The following is a 17,542-nucleotide window of genomic DNA, read 5'->3' on the forward strand; positions in this document are numbered from 1 at the left end:
GTTTGTTAAGGGTAAAAACGAGTTTAATTTAAATGTACACTCTCTTAGCGTTGCTTGTTATGATGGATGCACAAATGTGCATGGCTATAAGATTTTAGATAAAGGGCAAGGATTTTGGAAAGTTAAGTGTGAATTAGATGCTGACGTACCTTTCTCATCGAATTGTTTAAACTTTACTTGATTTGTTCAATATTTAGCTTTGTTGGATCTTTGGAGGATATGTTATGCATAACAACATAGAAATCCCAACTTAAGAAGGGTTATTCTCTTGGACTCATGATAGTCTAGCAATATTTAAATTTTTTCAACCCACTCAACTTAAATCTCTCAAAAGATAACTAGAAGAAGATATAAGAATTGTAAAAATAGGATTTAAGTTCTCCTTTTTTTTAAATTAATGATAAAAAAATCTAAGTACATAACCTTTATTTATAATAGTGAGATATGCCTTACGTAATTTGAATCGGATTCCTTTTCCTAATCCTAGTAGGACTCTCTTTCCTAAAATAAACATCACTAATAGAAATTTTTTACAGAAAGCTAAAATTTTTGAGAAGGTAAATCTCAACTTCTATATCAACTGTGCCTTTTGTCGTTCCACCTGATCTTCTTGGATAGAGAACTACGCCCGGTCAAAGTTTTATCTGAAAAGAAAATTTTCGATTTGGCTAGCCGTTTCAGGCCCCAAACGATGAAATTTGGGTTCAATCGCAAGGGGCGCCGCACCCTAAAGGATGTGGCATCATATTATAGATCTAAAAAAACTGTTCAATTTGAAAAAAAATGTCATGTCAATCGAACGTCACTTGCCATGTTATGGCCTCCGAAAGTTTTGCTTGCGACTTGGCTTCTCGATATAATAGATCTTTCTCCTAGTTCATATTTAATCTTGCTTATAGTGGCCAAAGTAGTTCACATCAATGTAGAGATTCTCTTGGATTATTCATGCAGGTTTAGCATGGTGAAAAAATTGAATTGGAAAGCTCCTATTTTAGTATTTTTTCTCTTAAGGTCTATTTGATTGCCCATAACACTCTGTTCGACGCAGGGGAGCCCACTTCAGGTGCTCGGTCAGCCTTAAGTGGAGCTGAAGAGGGCCATGTCACAAGTTAGCAGCAAGCTTAGAGGAGACAATCGCATTTAGCAAAGTGGGCTCTTAGTCAGCCCACTTACACCTGCCACACAGGTCCTTAAAAGAGAGAGAGAGAGAGAGAGAGAGAGAGAGAGCTTCTATTTCACCCTGTCCAAAATCTTTATCTTATTTCAGAATATTAGTTTGTGACTTTTGTCGGCCTCCTCCCATCAACATACATGACTATGAGTAAGGATCCAAAAAAATACTTGGGCATTGTGTCACTCATCTCCTTTGTATCTTGATCTCATTCAAAGTATCGACTTTTGCATTAAACTTTAGAAGTATAACTAATGTATGTACATTTGTTGAGATAATAGCACTAACATATATAAAAAAATTTAATCTAGCAACATGTTTTCGAGTTAAGACTATCTGCTTGACTTCAGGAAGGCTCCCATCATGCAAGCAAGCTACATTGGGCTAAACCCATGTTCCCTATTGTTCTGTGCTCAGACCTGCAGTTAGTGGGCCTACATTACCTCATTTTATTAGGTTAGCCTGTGCATTTGTATCCCTTGTAGGCTGTGGTAAGTCCTCTTCCCTTGGCTCTCCTAACCATCATTTCCTATATTTGGATCTTCTGCTTCCGTTTGACCCCTTCATCAAATGTCGTTTTTGGTTGATGGGATCATGATCGTCCATTGAACACATCCCTCTTGATTGGAGAACCAATATTGTGTTAAGATATATTTTCCCCATTTCTTGCTTAACTTTTAACACCTTTGTCTCAGCTGGGAAAAGTTTCCATATATAGTCAAATCCAATTACAAACATAATGATTGACCTATGGTCTGTCTCAATGGGCCTTGTTGCAGTGTCTCTTGGCCAACGTAAGTCGTGAATCGGATCTAATTTGATACTATTTATAATAATCAAGGATCTCACCAAAAAAGCTAGCCAAATCTAGAAAAGCTACAATTGGATGCCATTAATCAGTTTTGTGAAGACCCGAACTGAAGTCGGCAAGGAGTGCCGACTTCAGTTGGGTCATCGTGGTCTGCCCACGAAGACCACGCCGGCCGAACGGCCAGCGGGATCTCCGCCCCACCCCCCTCTTCCCTCTTCCCTCTCCCTCTCTCTCTCTCTCTCTCCCTCTTTCTCTCCTCTGAGAGCCTCATCCGAGCCCCATCCTTTTCCCCATCCCTCTAAGAAAAAAAAAAAAACTTGAGTTTTTCCCCTCATCTTCTTCCTTTTTTTTTTGAAAGGATCGCCGGAGCCACCGTCGCCGCCACCGCCGCCGGGTATCCTTTCGTCGACGACCGAAGGTGAGCAAGACAACATAGACCTATTTTTTTTGGATTTAAGGGGAGAGAAACGATGGGAATCAATGGGTTTTACTTCCCCTGTTTCGGGGAAGTTCCTTTTGGGAGATTCGGCCGGCCGACGGTGGCCGGCCGGGGTCAATCCGGCCGAAATGGGTTCGGTCGGAGGTGGGTGAACGGGGGCCGGGCTTCCAGCCCCGGTCTCCCTCTCTTTCCTCCCTTTCTTCCTCTCTTTCTTCTCTTCTTCTTCCTCCGCTCGGCTTGCGACAGTGGGATGGCCGACGGCGGCGGGCCGAGCGCCGCCGTCGAGGGCCACAGTCGGCCGTCGAGGGCCGACCGGAGCCACCAGCCACCCCCCCTTCTTTCTTTCTTCTTCTTCTTCTCCTTCTTCTTCCTCTTCTCCTTTTTTTTCTTCTTCTTCTTCTTCCGGCTGGGTGTTTTTCCTTGCATCGATTTCCGTGCCTGATTTGTGAACCAGATCTTGGACCGGGTTCAAACTGTGAACCGGTTTCACCTATGCTGTGAATAGGGTTTGATCCGAGTTGGAGTAAATGGGTTCTGATTAGGGTCTGAATCTGAGTCAAGAATTTGGGTTGGAGAATCTGTGTTGGGCTGAGTTGAACCTAATTGGATCTGTGGGCTGGTTTGGTATGGGCCTGAGATCTGATCTGGACCTGTTATCCGGTTTGGTTCAATTGGGCCTAATCTGTTTGGGCCACAATTGACTTGGGTTTAAAGGATCCTGATTTTAGGGTCTATGTTTGATCTTAGGGGCCCATTCTTAGATCCATGAACTTAGAAATTTAAGGGATTGAGAATAGTTTAAATTATGTTTCTTAGTTAATTAAATAATTAATGTTTGTGTTTTAATCAGGGGTTCGTGATATCAGTGGCAGGGATTTTTAAGCGAACCCAGGTAGGTAACCTTGCTTAAAGTATGATTTACATGTACTATGCATATGTGTGATTATTTCCAGCATATTGATATGTTTTATATTCTTGGCAGTATTATCATTTAGAAGCATGTTTTTGACTGTAAATCGATCATCTGAAAATCTATTATGCACATATATTGGTTTTGAAAACTTATGTTTATATTAAGTTTCATTGTTGGAATTTGTGGATGTGATTTTGGAGACCGCGTGACTATTGTCTAGGATTCCCGCCAATGGGGTGGAAACGTTGGCCCTGTCGACTTGTATGAGGAGCTAGTTCCGGCACTATGGGGTGTTTTGGCTCTGCGGAGCATGCTCTGAGGAGCAGAGATTGGGGCACCCTGGGGTGCAGCACTGCGGTGCAGGGCTCCATTTGGAGCAGAGTGTTGACACTTCGGTGTGACTATGCCACTGGGTGATGTGGCCGTAGTCATGCGGTAGATATGTGGATTATGTTATGCGTGATATGATAGACTAAGATGGTATATATATATATATATATATTACTTGAGTATCGGATTGGTTTGCGGATCATCATATTTATTTGTGCACATGACCTGTAGTTATATTGCATATGCTTTAATACATGTTATCGTGACTTTATGCATGTTGTTACCTACTGAGCTGTTGTAGCTCATACCTGTTTTTGACATAATTGCAGGAGATGATTGATAGGGGATTCGGGAGGAGAGGACTTATGACATTGGACATAGATAGATTTAGATTCATTTTGTCATAAGTAATTGATCTTGTAAATAAATGTTACCAACTTTATTTGAGACATTTGAAATTGAATTATTGATTTGATTATCATAAATGATAGATTTTTAGTATTGATATTGTGATCTGATGTTGTGACTTGAGTGTCTGATTATTCAGCCTTGCACGCCCGTGCGGTCCGCCGTGCGGGTGTGCGGCGTCTGGCGCGTCCCGGGCCTAAGTTCGGGTTCGGGGCGTGACAGATTTAGTGGTATCAGAGCTTAAGGTTAAGGTATCCTAGGGTTTATGTTCAGGTGAGTATCAGTGGAGAATTATGATAGAAAAACTATCAGAGATTTGGTTTATAATCACTTGAGATTGTAACAAGAATGATATTATAATCTAAGGTTTAAGACCACTAGGGACTGTGGCCTTAGTGGCATTAAAGTTTGAGGTTTAAGCTTATTGGAAAATGTGACCAGTTGGAATCTGAGCATATGTTTAAGATCACTAGGGATCGTGACAGAAATATATCATAGCTTAAGGTTATGATCATTTGGGACATGATAATTAAATTCAGTGCTTAAGGTGTGAGATCACTGGGCATTGTGATAAAATGTATGCATCGGATTTGGTTTTCGATGAGTGTGGAAGGAAAGTATAAATTGTCTTTGATCATGATAAGAGAGGGTAGACCTAAGGCATGTATAGGAAGGTTAGCCTTGGCATATTAGTTATATCATGTTTAGATGTTGTGTAAGTGATCTGAAAGTTCAAACATGATATGGGTGCAGATGTAATAGTACTTTTGGTTTTGTTGGTAATTATTAGAGTAGAGTTTGTGCATGGATCTATTATAGCATTGGAGTAAGCTAAGAACGATTTTTCATAATATTAAAGCAAATTGTTCTTCGAGGTTAAATCTGTATATGAAATTATATTTGGTATTGACATGTTTGGATATTTTAAATAGATGTATTTCTATTGGTGGGTTAAATTTTTAGGGCTAGTAAGCAAATTGGTGGAGAATTCTAATTACTTGAATTTGTATATTCGGATTGGGCTCCTGAATTTTCTTATAATTGTTGGAGACTATTGGATGTGTTAATTTGAACTCAAGTCTCGGTTTATGATCTAACTAGAAATTTTTGTCATTGTAAAATACAAAATTGAGTAGAAATTTCGATTTTGAGATGCTTATGTGAGTTATTATGTGTAGCATTGATCATAGACATTAAGAATTTTGGTGAAAAAGAATTTGGAGGTTGATAGGGTTAATTCCTACTCATAGGGATATTGGCTCAACAGTTCTAACCCATTGAATTTGAAGTAAATTCTGTTGGAAGGAAAATCAATGTAGATTTTCTGAGTAAATTGCTAAAGGAATACAAGAATTACCCCTTTAAATTAAACCTAGATATTTTTGGATTCTAAGAAGGTTGTGGAGATCACGTAGTGACCTTAAACTTGACTAAAGGATTGGGGGTTAGTTATGGTAAGTATACTCTATATAAATTGAGGACAAAAAGATCTAGAGGTTTTGCTCTAGTTCTACTTGGAAATTTGAAATTTGGAGTTTCTTAGTCTTAATGCAAAGTGATACTTTAGTCAGAAATCATTTGTGACTTTAAAGAATTAAATGAATTAAATCAGAGTGTGCAGCGGAAGTCTGGTGGTTTGACTTATTTTGAAACTGGTTAAGATCATTAATATTTGATCTAAAAGGCATTATGATGAAATACTTGAGTTAGTTTCAGGAGAATGTTGTTGATTCTATGGATGATCTAAAGGTAGCTCTGTAATTTTCACCAGTGGATCTTCTATTGTTGACAACTTTTGGGAGAATCTTGGGCATGTTAAATTTAGCATTTACGATTGATGATTCCTTGGTTGGTCTTAGACTTGGAATGTTTTAACATGGATCTCTTATTTGTTGGAATGATGTGGGAGAAAGAAAAGAAAAAAAAAATGATTATAGAATATTAAGAGGATTTGATACTAAAGATTTTTCCTATTTCTATTAAGCCAATTATGATCTCTATGTAGAATCAAGAGAAATTAATTTGTTTGGGATATAATTATGGCATTTTAATCCAAGGTTGGGAGTTTGGAATTCTTTTGAAGGAGATCAAAAGAACTTACTACGTGTGGTAAATAGGAAGGACCAAGTTTTGAGGAGGCGCACGATTCCTTATGTAAAGGTGCAGTGGAGCAATCACAGTAAGAGAGAAGCCACCTGGGAGCTGGAGGAGGAGATGAGAGAGAAGTTCCCTGCCTTGTTCTTGGATTGAGGTATGTTTTAATTTCGAGGACGAAATTTCTTTTTAGTTGGTTAGAGTGTGAAGACCCGAACTGAAGTCGGCAAGGAGTGCCGACTTCAGTTGGGTCATCGTGGTCTGCCCACGAAGACCACGCCGGCCGAACGGCCAGCGGGATCTCCGCCCCACCCCCCTCTTCCCTCTTCCCTCTCCCTCTCTCTCTCTCTCCCTCTTTCTCTCCTCTGAGAGCCTCATCCGAGCCCCATCCTTTTCCCCATCCCTCTAAGAAAAAAAAAAAACTTGAGTTTTTCCCCTCATCTTCTTCCTCTTTTTTTTGAAAGGATCGCCGGAGCCACCGTCGCCGCCACCGCCGCCGGGTATCCTTTCGTCGACGACCGGAGGTGAGCAAGACAACATAGACCTATTTTTTTTGGATTTAAGGGGAGAGAAACGATGGGAATCAATGGGTTTTACTTCTCCTGTTTCGGGGAAGTTCCTTTTGGGAGATTCGGCCGGCCGACGGTGGCCGGCCGGGGTCAATCCGGCCGAAATGGGTTCGGTCGGAGGTGGGTGAACGGGGGCCGGGCTTCCAGCGCCGGTCTCCCTCTCTTTCCTCCCTTTCTTCCTCTCTTTCTTCTCTTCTTCTTCCTCCGCTCGGCTTGCGACAGTGGGATGGCCGACGGCGGCGGGCCGAGCGCCGCCGTCGAGGGCCACAGTCGGCCGTCGAGGGCCGACCGGAGCCACCAGCCACCCCCCCTTCTTTCTTTCTTCTTCTTCTTCTCCTTCTTCTTCCTCTTCTCCTTCTTTTTCTTCTTCTTCTTCTTCTTCTTCTTCTTCTTCCGGCTGGGTGTTTTTCCTTGCATCGATTTCCGTGCCTGATTTGTGAACCAGATCTTGGACCGGGTTCAAACTGTGAACCGGTTTCACCTATGCTGTGAATAGGGTTTGATCCGAGTTGGAGTAAATGGGTTCTGATTAGGGTCTGAATCTGAGTCAAGAATTTGGGTTGGAGAATCTGTGTTGGGCTGAGTTGAACCTAATTGGATCTGTGGGCTGGTTTGGTATGGGCCTGAGATCTGATCTGGACCTGTTATCCGGTTTGGTTCAATTGGGCCTAATCTGTTTGGGCCACAATTGACTTGGGTTTAAAGGATCCTGATTTTAGGGCCTATGTTTGATCTTAGGGGCCCATTCTTAGATCCATGAACTTAGAAATTTAAGGGATTGAGAATAGTTTAAATTATGTTTCTTAGTTAATTAAATAATTAATGTTTGTGTTTTAATCAGGGGTTCGTGATATCAGTGGCAGGGATTTTTAAGCGAACCCAGGTAGGTAACCTTGCTTAAAGTATGATTTACATGTACTATGCATATGTGTGATTATTTCCAGCATATTGATATGTTTTATATTCTTGGCAGTATTATCATTTAGAAGCATGTTTTTGACTGTAAATCGATCATCTGAAAATCTATTATGCATATATATTGGTTTTGAAAACTTATGTTTATATTAAGTTTGATTGTTGGAATTTGTGGATGTGATTTTGGAGACCGCGTGACTATTGTCTAGGATTCCCGCCAATGGGGTGGAAACGTTGGCCCTGTCGACTTGTATGAGGAGCTAGTTCCGGCACTATGGGGTGTTTTGGCTCTGCGGAGCATGCTCTGAGGAGCAGAGATTGGGGCACCCTGGGGTGCAGCACTGCGGTGCAGGGCTCCATTTGGAGCAGAGTGTTGACACTTCGGTGTGACCATGCCACTGGGTGATGTGGCCGTAGTCATGCGGTAGATATGTGGATTATGTTATGCGTGATATGATAGACTAAGATGGTATATATATATATATATATATATATATATATATATATATATATATATATATATTACTTGAGTATCGGATTGGTTTGCGGATCATCATATTTATTTGTGCACATGACCTGTAGTTATATTGCATATGCTTTAATACATGTTATCGTGACTTTATGCATGTTGTTACCTACTGAGCTGTTGTAGCTCATACCTGTTTTTGACATAATTGCAGGAGATGATTGATAGGGGATTCGGGAGGAGAGGACTTATGACATTGGACATAGATAGATTTAGATTCATTTTGTCATAAGTAATTGATCTTGCAAATAAATGTTACCAACTTTATTTGAGACATTTGAAATTGAATTATTGATTTGATTATCATAAATGATAGATTTTTAGTATTGATATTGTGATCTGATGTTGTGACTTGAGTGTCTGATTATTTAGCCTTGCACGCCCGTGCGGTCCGCCGTGCGGGTGTGCGGCGTCTGGCGCGTCCCGGGCCTAAGTTCGGGTTCGGGGCGTGACAGATTTAGTGGTATCAGAGCTTAAGGTTAAGGTATCCTAGGGTTTATGTTCAGGTGAGTATCAGTGGAGAATTATGATAGAAAAACTATCAGAGATTTGGTTTATAATCACTTGAGATTGTAACAAGAATGATATTATAATCTAAGGTTTAAGACCACTAGGGACTGTGGCCTTAGTGGCATTAAAGTTTGAGGTTTAAGCTTATTGGAAAATGTGACCAGTTGGAATCTGAGCATATGTTTAAGATCACTAGGGATCGTGACAGAAATATATCATAGCTTAAGGTTATGATCATTTGGGACATGATAATTAAATTCAGTGCTTAAGGTGTGAGATCACTGGGCATTGTGATAAAATGTATGCATCGGATTTGGTTTTCGATGAGTGTGGAAGGAAAGTATAAATTGTCTTTGATCATGATAAGAGAGGGTAGACCTAAGGCATGTATAGGAAGGTTAGCCTTGGCATATTAGTTATATCATGTTTAGATGTTGTGTAAGTGATCTGAAAGTTCAAACATGATATGGGTGCAGATGTAATAGTACTTTTGGTTTTGTTGGTAATTATTAGAGTAGAGTTTGTGCATGGATCTATTATAGCATTGGAGTAAGCTAAGAACGATTTTTCATAATATTAAAGCAAATTGTTCTTCGAGGTTAAATCTGTATATGAAATTATATTTGGTATTGACATGTTTGGATATTTTAAATAGATGTATTTCTATTGGTGGGTTAAATTTTTAGGGCTAGTAAGCAAATTGGTGGAGAATTCTAATTACTTGAATTTGTATATTCGGATTGGGCTCCTGAATTTTCTTATAATTGTTGGAGATTATTGGATGTGTTAATTTGAACTCAAGTCTCGGTTTATGATCTAACTAGAAATTTTTGTCATTGTAAAATACAAAATTGAGTAGAAATTTCGATTTTGAGATGCTTATGTGAGTTATTATGTGTAGCATTGATCATAGACATTAAGAATTTTGGTGAAAAAGAATTTGGAGGTTGATAGGGTTAATTCCTACTCATAGGGATATTGGCTCAACAGTTCTAACCCATTGAATTTGAAGTAAATTCTGTTGGAAGGAAAATCAATGTAGATTTTCTGAGTAAATTGCTAAAGGAATACAAGAATTACCCCTTTAAATTAAACCTAGATATTTTTGGATTCTAAGAAGGTTGTGGAGATCACGTAGTGACCTTAAACTTGACTAAAGGATTGGGGGTTAGTTATGGTAAGTATACTCTATATAAATTGAGGACAAAAAGATCTAGAGGTTTTCCTCTAGTTCTACTTGGAAATTTGAAATTTGGAGTTTTTTAGTCTTAATGCAAAGTGATACTTTAGTCAGAAATCATTTGTGACTTTAAAGAATTAAATGAATTAAATCAGAGTGTGCAGCGGAAGTCTGGTGGTTTGACTTATTTTGAAACTGGTTAAGATCATTAATATTTGATCTAAAAGGCATTATGATGAAATACTTGAGTTAGTTTCAGGAGAATGTTGTTGATTCTATGGATGATCTAAAGGTAGCTCTGTAATTTTCACCAGTGGATCTTCTATTGTTGACAACTTTTGGGAGAATCTTGGGCATGTTAAATTTAGCATTTACGATTGATGATTCCTTGGTTGGTCTTAGACTTGGAATGTTTTAACATGGATCTCTTATTTGTTGGAATGATGTGGGAGAAAGAAAAGAAAAAAAAAATGATTATAGAATATTAAGAGGATTTGATACTAAAGATTTCTCCTATTTCTATTAAGCCAATTATGATCTCTATGTAGAATCAAGAGAAATTAATTTGTTTGGGATATAATTATGGCATTTTAATCCAAGGTTGGGAGTTTGGAATTCTTTTGAAGGAGATCAAAAGAACTTACTACGTGTGGTAATGTCACGACCCCCGCCCCGTTCCCGGCGGGCCGCCGCGACGGTCCTAGGGTGCGGGTAGGCATAAGGCCACCAGCCACCACGTAGAACCCTACTACCTATTAATAATCAATAAATTCTGAAAATTTTGGCATAATGCATGCACAAAATGATCACCTTTCCTATGGTGACCTGTCAGGATTATCTCATTACATACAAAACGCTACCTGTCAGAGCAGCAATCACATAACCTGTCACATAACGAACCTGGACAATATATATCAATACATCATCACAGGCATATAACTCAACTGTATAAAAATCTGGTTCCCATTCTATCCATGGTCAAACCCATATCCACAACAGGATCTATGACTGTAACTATGCACTATATACAATAGAAGGTTTATAATACACCAAAAGGTATAAACCTCTATCTACATTATACTATACTATGGAGCGGCACAGCTAGCAGGCAACCACTAATCCTGCTCCTCTCTATACAATACCTGCCCTGCAATCAAAAACACCAAACTGAGGAGTGAGTATATAAATACTCAGTGAGTGGAGTAGAGAGTACTATGCACATGAGACAGAATATAATCATGGCTCGAGATGAAATCTCAAGATCAATAACAAGATGAACATGATCTCAACATAGAGAATATGGAGTAAATCATCAATATTACCACAATCAATATCAACTCATCTGAAGCATATATGGAATAATCAAGTAAACATATATGCTACTCATGAATATGCTCAACAGATCATAATGCTGGAACATACAAATCAGGTGTCAATATGCTGAAATCATCACTAGACAGCTATCGGGAGGTGGGTTTTACGCCCCAGGCGAACCAGCAACAACTCCCTACTGCCATATGCATATATCGAATATGACACCACACCAATATGTAAATCATCACTAGACAACTGTCGGGAGGTGGGTTTTACGCCCCAGGCGAACCAGCAACAACTCCCCACTGTCACATGCATATGCAGGATAAGACACCATATCGATAATGTAAATGCTAAACAGCTATCGGGAGGTGGGTTTTACGCCCCAGGCGAACCAGCAACAACTCCCCACTGTCACATGCATATGCAGGATAAGATACCACACTGATCATGTAAATGCTGGCCAGTATCCAGAACAGAAATTCATCTCGCATCTACATACTAAACGGCACCTCGCGGGAATTCTACATCCGCGGAAAGCCATACTGCACCTCGCGGGGTCTTACTATGCCCGGCGGCAAGCAGAATATAAGTCGTAGGACCGGCCGATCCTACGCCTAGGGCCGTGTCCCCCCTAGGAAGGGACTGGGCTCCGCCCACCCAGAAGGCTACTATGTGCACAAAGGCCGATGTTCAACCCCATCGACTATAGGTGTCCTGCAGATACTGCCAAGCCATGCATAAATGCCATAATGCACCCTCCCAATACTCTACTAAAAAGGAGCATAATCAAGACTACCACTCACTTAATCATGACCCAATCATAAACTAACATCAGGGTTAGAAGTGAGGGTCAAGGAAGTGCAATACAACTCAATATACCACTAAAAAGGCTCTACAAATCTTTGAAATAGAGAAAATGAAATCAATTTACAAAAGAAATCATTTCATAATTCGGAATCAATTTGATTACTCATCAACCTCTCGTAATTCCTCTCAATGTTCCCTCAAATGCATGTACAGAATAATCAAGCATGGAGAATCAAGATTATAGAGGAATCTACTACAATATCAGTCAATATGCACAAGTGGAATCAATTTACACTAGGCGATATTCATGAAAATGAATTAAGAATGCTCATGGTGCAAAGTACATGGCTCCCACTCACCTGTCAATCTGGCACAGCCCTGATACGCCTCCAAAAATCTACAGCTGGCAGTGGAAAACTTCTTCCTCTTGTTCCCTAGCTTCTTGCCCAACTGATACATGCATTTACAATATATTTAGTTTTGTATCAAGGGCTATAATCTACGTGCCAATTATAATATAGGAAACTTTAATTGATTCAGCTCCCCTGTTTCCTAAATCTTTTCTTTTCTTTCTCTTTTTCTTTTTCTATTAATTAACTCATCATTTATGTGTATTAGGGACTCCCTTGCACGAGTACAAGGTCTCCCTTAGCCTAATCTAGGCTTAATACCCTATTATGGCATGAAATCCCTTATTTTCCACCCGGATGAACAGTAACCCGAACTGACAGTGGGTTACTTCATCCCGGTTTTGATCCACTTTCAGGACTCCAAATTTGATGAAATTTTTACCTAACATTCTACACTCACAGAGGATTCCAAAGAGATAACATGCATCATCATCGGAGGCCGTTTGACCCCCTAAATAATTTGACGAAGTTGGGACTTCGACACAGTTTTTCCGTAGTGCCGGAAAAATTTGTCAAAATCCGATTCTTCTTCTTTTAACCACCTCTACAACCCTTATCCGACCCCTCTAGACTATATCCACCCTTTGTATAGCCTAATGTCATCAAAAGACTAGATAGGGATGGATATTTACCTTTTTCTTTTTGGAAATCGAGGTCCTTGCGTAGAGGGGAAGGAGATCTACGTTTTTTCCTTCAGCTGGAAGTGCAACCGGGATCCCTTTCCTCCTTGAATCCCCTTCCTCTTCTTCTTTCTTCTTCTTCTTCTTCTCTTTTTCTTTCTTTCTTTCCTCTGTTTCACGCCTGAGAACCCCCTCCCTCTTTCTCTCGGTTTCACCAGCTCAAACCCTCCAATTAAATCACATCAAAACACTATTCACCCTTTGTTTAATATTATTAAATTCCCATTTTGCCCCTAACACTTCAACATATCTACCGTTATGCCATTAACTTTTGATTCCTTCCAATTTTACCCTTACCACTTCAATGCATCTACAACTATGCCATTATCTTTTGATTCCTTCCAATTTTACCCCTTATATCAATTTTAAAGGACTATTCTATCCCTTTTTATATATAAAAAAAAAAAAAAAATTTGGGGTTATTACATCCTCCCCTCCTTATATAAAATTCGTCCTCGAATTTAAAAGAGTAAATTACCTGATTACTCAAAGGGGTGAGTGTATCTGCTCTTCATATTCTGCTCGGTGTGGTATTGGGAATCAAATAAATTGGGAGTGTTTTACCTTCTATCTCTACCACATAGGTAGGATATACATACTTCGCTTCTATACTATCCCCTACAGGTGTACTAATAGCTAAGGGGATATGCATTAATATCTTATCCTTAGCTAACTTTTTAGCAAAATAAGGGTACACAAATGAATGGGTAGCTCCAGAATCAAATAACACTCTAGCTTTAATCTTATCAATGAGGAGTATACCTGTCATAGCTGCATTCGATGCCTGTGCCTCCTGTGGATTTACCGTGAACACCCTTCCTTGCCCTCTGCCTGCTGGAGCTAACAGCTGAGATGGTCCAACACTCTGCTGTGACGCTGGTGTCTGACCTCTGCCTCTGCCTACAGGCCCCCTACTACTAGGCCTGTCCATCTGCACAGAAGGGTTGGATGTTAAAGGCACAAACTGCTGGGTGGCACCCTGCGGGCATTCTCTGACAAAATGACCCGGCTGTCCACATCTGTAGCACACTCCCTGACCCATTCTGCATCTGCCAGGGTACTGCTTCCCACATATGCCACATACTGGCCATGATTGGAACTTGGATTCAGTTCTGGCCATAGTGACCGGAGGACGAGGTATTGATGGTAGAAAAGTATCTTGTGATTGACCTCTTTCCCTCCATTTCCTCTTACGTGGGGCAGGTGGAGCTGAGCGTACAGACTGCTCCGTCGGGCCCTCCGAGAGATCTACTCCCTCAGATTTATCTCTACTGCTTTGCTCCTTCCCCACACTCATTTTTCTCTGTTCTCTTTCAGCTCTTTCCTCTTTGTTTCTGGTCTCCCACTGTTTTGCTTTATCTATCAGCCTAGACAAGGCGGGGACCTCTACTGCCAGTACTGCATTATAAAGCGGGGAAATCAGACCCCGCCTGAATCTTTCTATCCTGGCAGCTTCAGTGGGGATGATGTAAGGAGCATACTTCCCCAATCTAGTGAACTCACGAGCGTACTCAGATACGCTCATTCCGGGCATCTGCTTCAGCCTCTCAAACTGAAGAGCCCGATTCTCCCTCTCAGCCGGAGACAAGAACTCATCCATCACTGCTTGCCTGAACTCTTCCCAGGTTGGAGGATTCCTACTGTACAATCTGTCCTCCACTTGTCTCTGGTACCAGTCCCAGGCATCTTCCTTCATTGTAAGCCCTACAAGTTCTATAGCTCTTGCATCAGAACAGGGCAGTCTCCGTATCATCTTTTCAGTCTCCTCCAGAAATCTCTGAGGATCTTCACCTTCTTCTCCCTTAAACTTCGGGGTTCTGAGCCTCAGAAACTCCTGTACAGTAATCCCCTCATCATCTAGAGCCCGCCTGGCCAAACTTCTTGGCACAGGTACAGGAGGTGGGATAGATACTACTGACGGGGCAGGAGGTTTCCCCCGAGCAATCTGCTCCCTCAGAGCCTGATTCTCCGCCAGTAACCGTTCCATCAATGCATCTCTACTTCCTACCTCTCCTTGATCATCAACCCTCCGTCTATCAGCAGGAGGAGATTTTTCTCTTTGGGGCTCGACATGTGCGGAACCCGCATCCAATGCTATATCTGGCTCCATCCTCCTTCCAGGACGAGCAGATCCTCTCCTTGGAGGTATTCTTTATATGTCTCTAAAAGAGTTAAAAAGAGAGGGCAGTCGTTACACACTGAGTCATAATATATTTTACTGAATTGTAAATGACTCATAAATTAACATACAGAAAAACCTTATGCTCCATAGTATAATCCTATACTTAATCCTGACTCACCCTATTGCTCTGACAGGACTCTTCTTAACCTTTGCTCTGATACCACCTTTGTCACGACCCCCGCCCTGTTCCCGGCGGGCCGCCGCGACGGTCCTAGGGTGCGGGTAGGCATAAGGCCACCAGCCACCACGTAGAACCCTACTACCTATTAATCATCAATAAATTCTGAAAATTTTGGCATGATGCATGCACAAAATGATCACCTTTCCTATGGTGACCTGTCAGGATTATCTCATTACATACAAAACGCTACCTGTCAGAGCAGCAATCACATAACCTGTCACATAACGAACCTGGACAATATATATCAATACATCATCACAGGCATATAACTCAACTGTATAAAAATCTGGTTCCCATTCTATCCATGGTCAAACCCATATCCACAACAGGATCTATGACTGTAACTATGCACTATATACAATAGAAGGTTTATAATACACCAAAAGGTATAAACCTCTATCTACATTATACTATACTATGGAGCGGCACAGCTAGCAGGCAACCACTAATCCTGCTCCTCTCTATACAATACCTGCCCTGCAATCAAAAACACCAAACTGAGGAGTGAGTATATAAATACTCAGTGAGTGGAGTAGAGAGTACTATGCACATGAGACAGAATATAATCATGGCTCGAGATGAAATCTCAAGATCAATAACAAGATGAACATGATCTCAACATAGAGAATATGGAGTAAATCATCAATATCACCACAATCAATATCAACTCATCTGAAGCATATATGGAATAATCAAGTAAACATATATGCTACTCATGAATATGCTCAACAGATCATAATGCTGGAACATACAAATCAGGTGTCAATATGCTGAAATCATCACTAGACAGCTATCGGGAGGTGGGTTTTACGCCCCAGGCGAACCAGCAACAACTCCCTACTGCCATATGCATATATCGAATATGACACCACACCAATATGTAAATCATCACTAGACAACTGTCGGGAGGTGGGTTTTACGCCCCAGGCGAACCAGCAACAACTCTCCACTGTCACATGCATATGCAGGATAAGACACCATATCGATAATGTAAATGCTAAACAGCTATCGGGAGGTGGGTTTTACGCCCCAGGCGAACCAGCAACAACTCCCCACTGTCACATGCATATGCAGGATAAGATACCACACTGATCATGTAAATGCTGGCCAGTATCCAGAACAGAAATTCATCTCGCATCTACATACTAAACGGCACCTCGCGGGAATTCTACATCCGCGGAAAGCCATACTGCACCTCGCGGGGTCTTACTATGCCCGGCGGCAAGCAGAATATAAGTCGTAGGACCGGCCGATCCTACGCCTAGGGCCGTGTCCCCCCTAGGAAGGGACTGGGCTCCGCCCACCCAGAAGGCTACTATGTGCACAAAGGCCGATGTTCAACCCCATCGACTATAGGTGTCCTGCAGATACTGCCAAGCCATGCATAAATGCCATAATGCACCCTCCCAATACTCTACTAAAAAGGAGCATAATCAAGACTACCACTCACTTAATCATGACCCAATCATAAACTAACATCAGGGTTAGAAGTGAGGGTCAAGGAAGTGCAATACAACTCAATATACCACTAAAAAGGCTCTACAAATCTTTGAAATAGAGAAAATGAAATCAATTTACAAAAGAAATCATTTCACAATTCGGAATCAATTTGATTACTCATCAACCTCTCGTAATTCCTCTCAATGTTCCCTCAAATGCATGTACAGAATAATCAAGCATGGAGAATCAAGATTATAGAGGAATCTACTACAATATCAGTCAATATGCACAAGTGGAATCAATTCACACTAGGCGATATTCATGAAAATGAATTAAGAATGCTCATGGTGCAAAGTACATGGCTCCCACTCACCTGTCAATCTGGCACAGCCCTGATACGCCTCCAAAAATCTACAGCTGGCAGTGGAAAACTTCTTCCTCTTGTTCCCTAGCTTCTTGCCCAACTGATACATGCATTTACAATATATTTAGTTTTGTATCAAGGGCTATAATCTACGTGCCAATTATAATATAGGAAACTTTAATTGATTCAGCTCCCCTGTTTCCTAAATCTTTTCTTTTCTTTCTCTTTTTCTTTTTCTATTAATTAACTCATCATTTATGTGTATTAGGGACTCCCTTGCACGAGTACAAGGTCT

At 40.8% G+C, this 17,542-nt stretch overlaps 1 long non-coding RNA gene across 1 annotated transcript; it reads left to right on the plus strand.

The window, feature by feature from the left end:
• The first annotated feature begins 7,578 nt into the window (after positions 1-7,578).
• Positions 7,579-8,514, plus strand: LOC120113355. The gene is made up of 2 exons (XR_005515271.1): positions 7,579-7,618; positions 8,331-8,514. It is a non-coding gene; the product is annotated as an uncharacterized LOC120113355 (long non-coding RNA).
• The last annotated feature ends 9,028 nt before the right edge of the window (positions 8,515-17,542 follow it).

The sequence above is a fragment of the Phoenix dactylifera genome, chromosome 15 (genome assembly GCF_009389715.1).
Source record: "Phoenix dactylifera cultivar Barhee BC4 chromosome 15, palm_55x_up_171113_PBpolish2nd_filt_p, whole genome shotgun sequence".
NCBI classification, from domain to species: domain Eukaryota; kingdom Viridiplantae; phylum Streptophyta; class Magnoliopsida; order Arecales; family Arecaceae; genus Phoenix; species Phoenix dactylifera.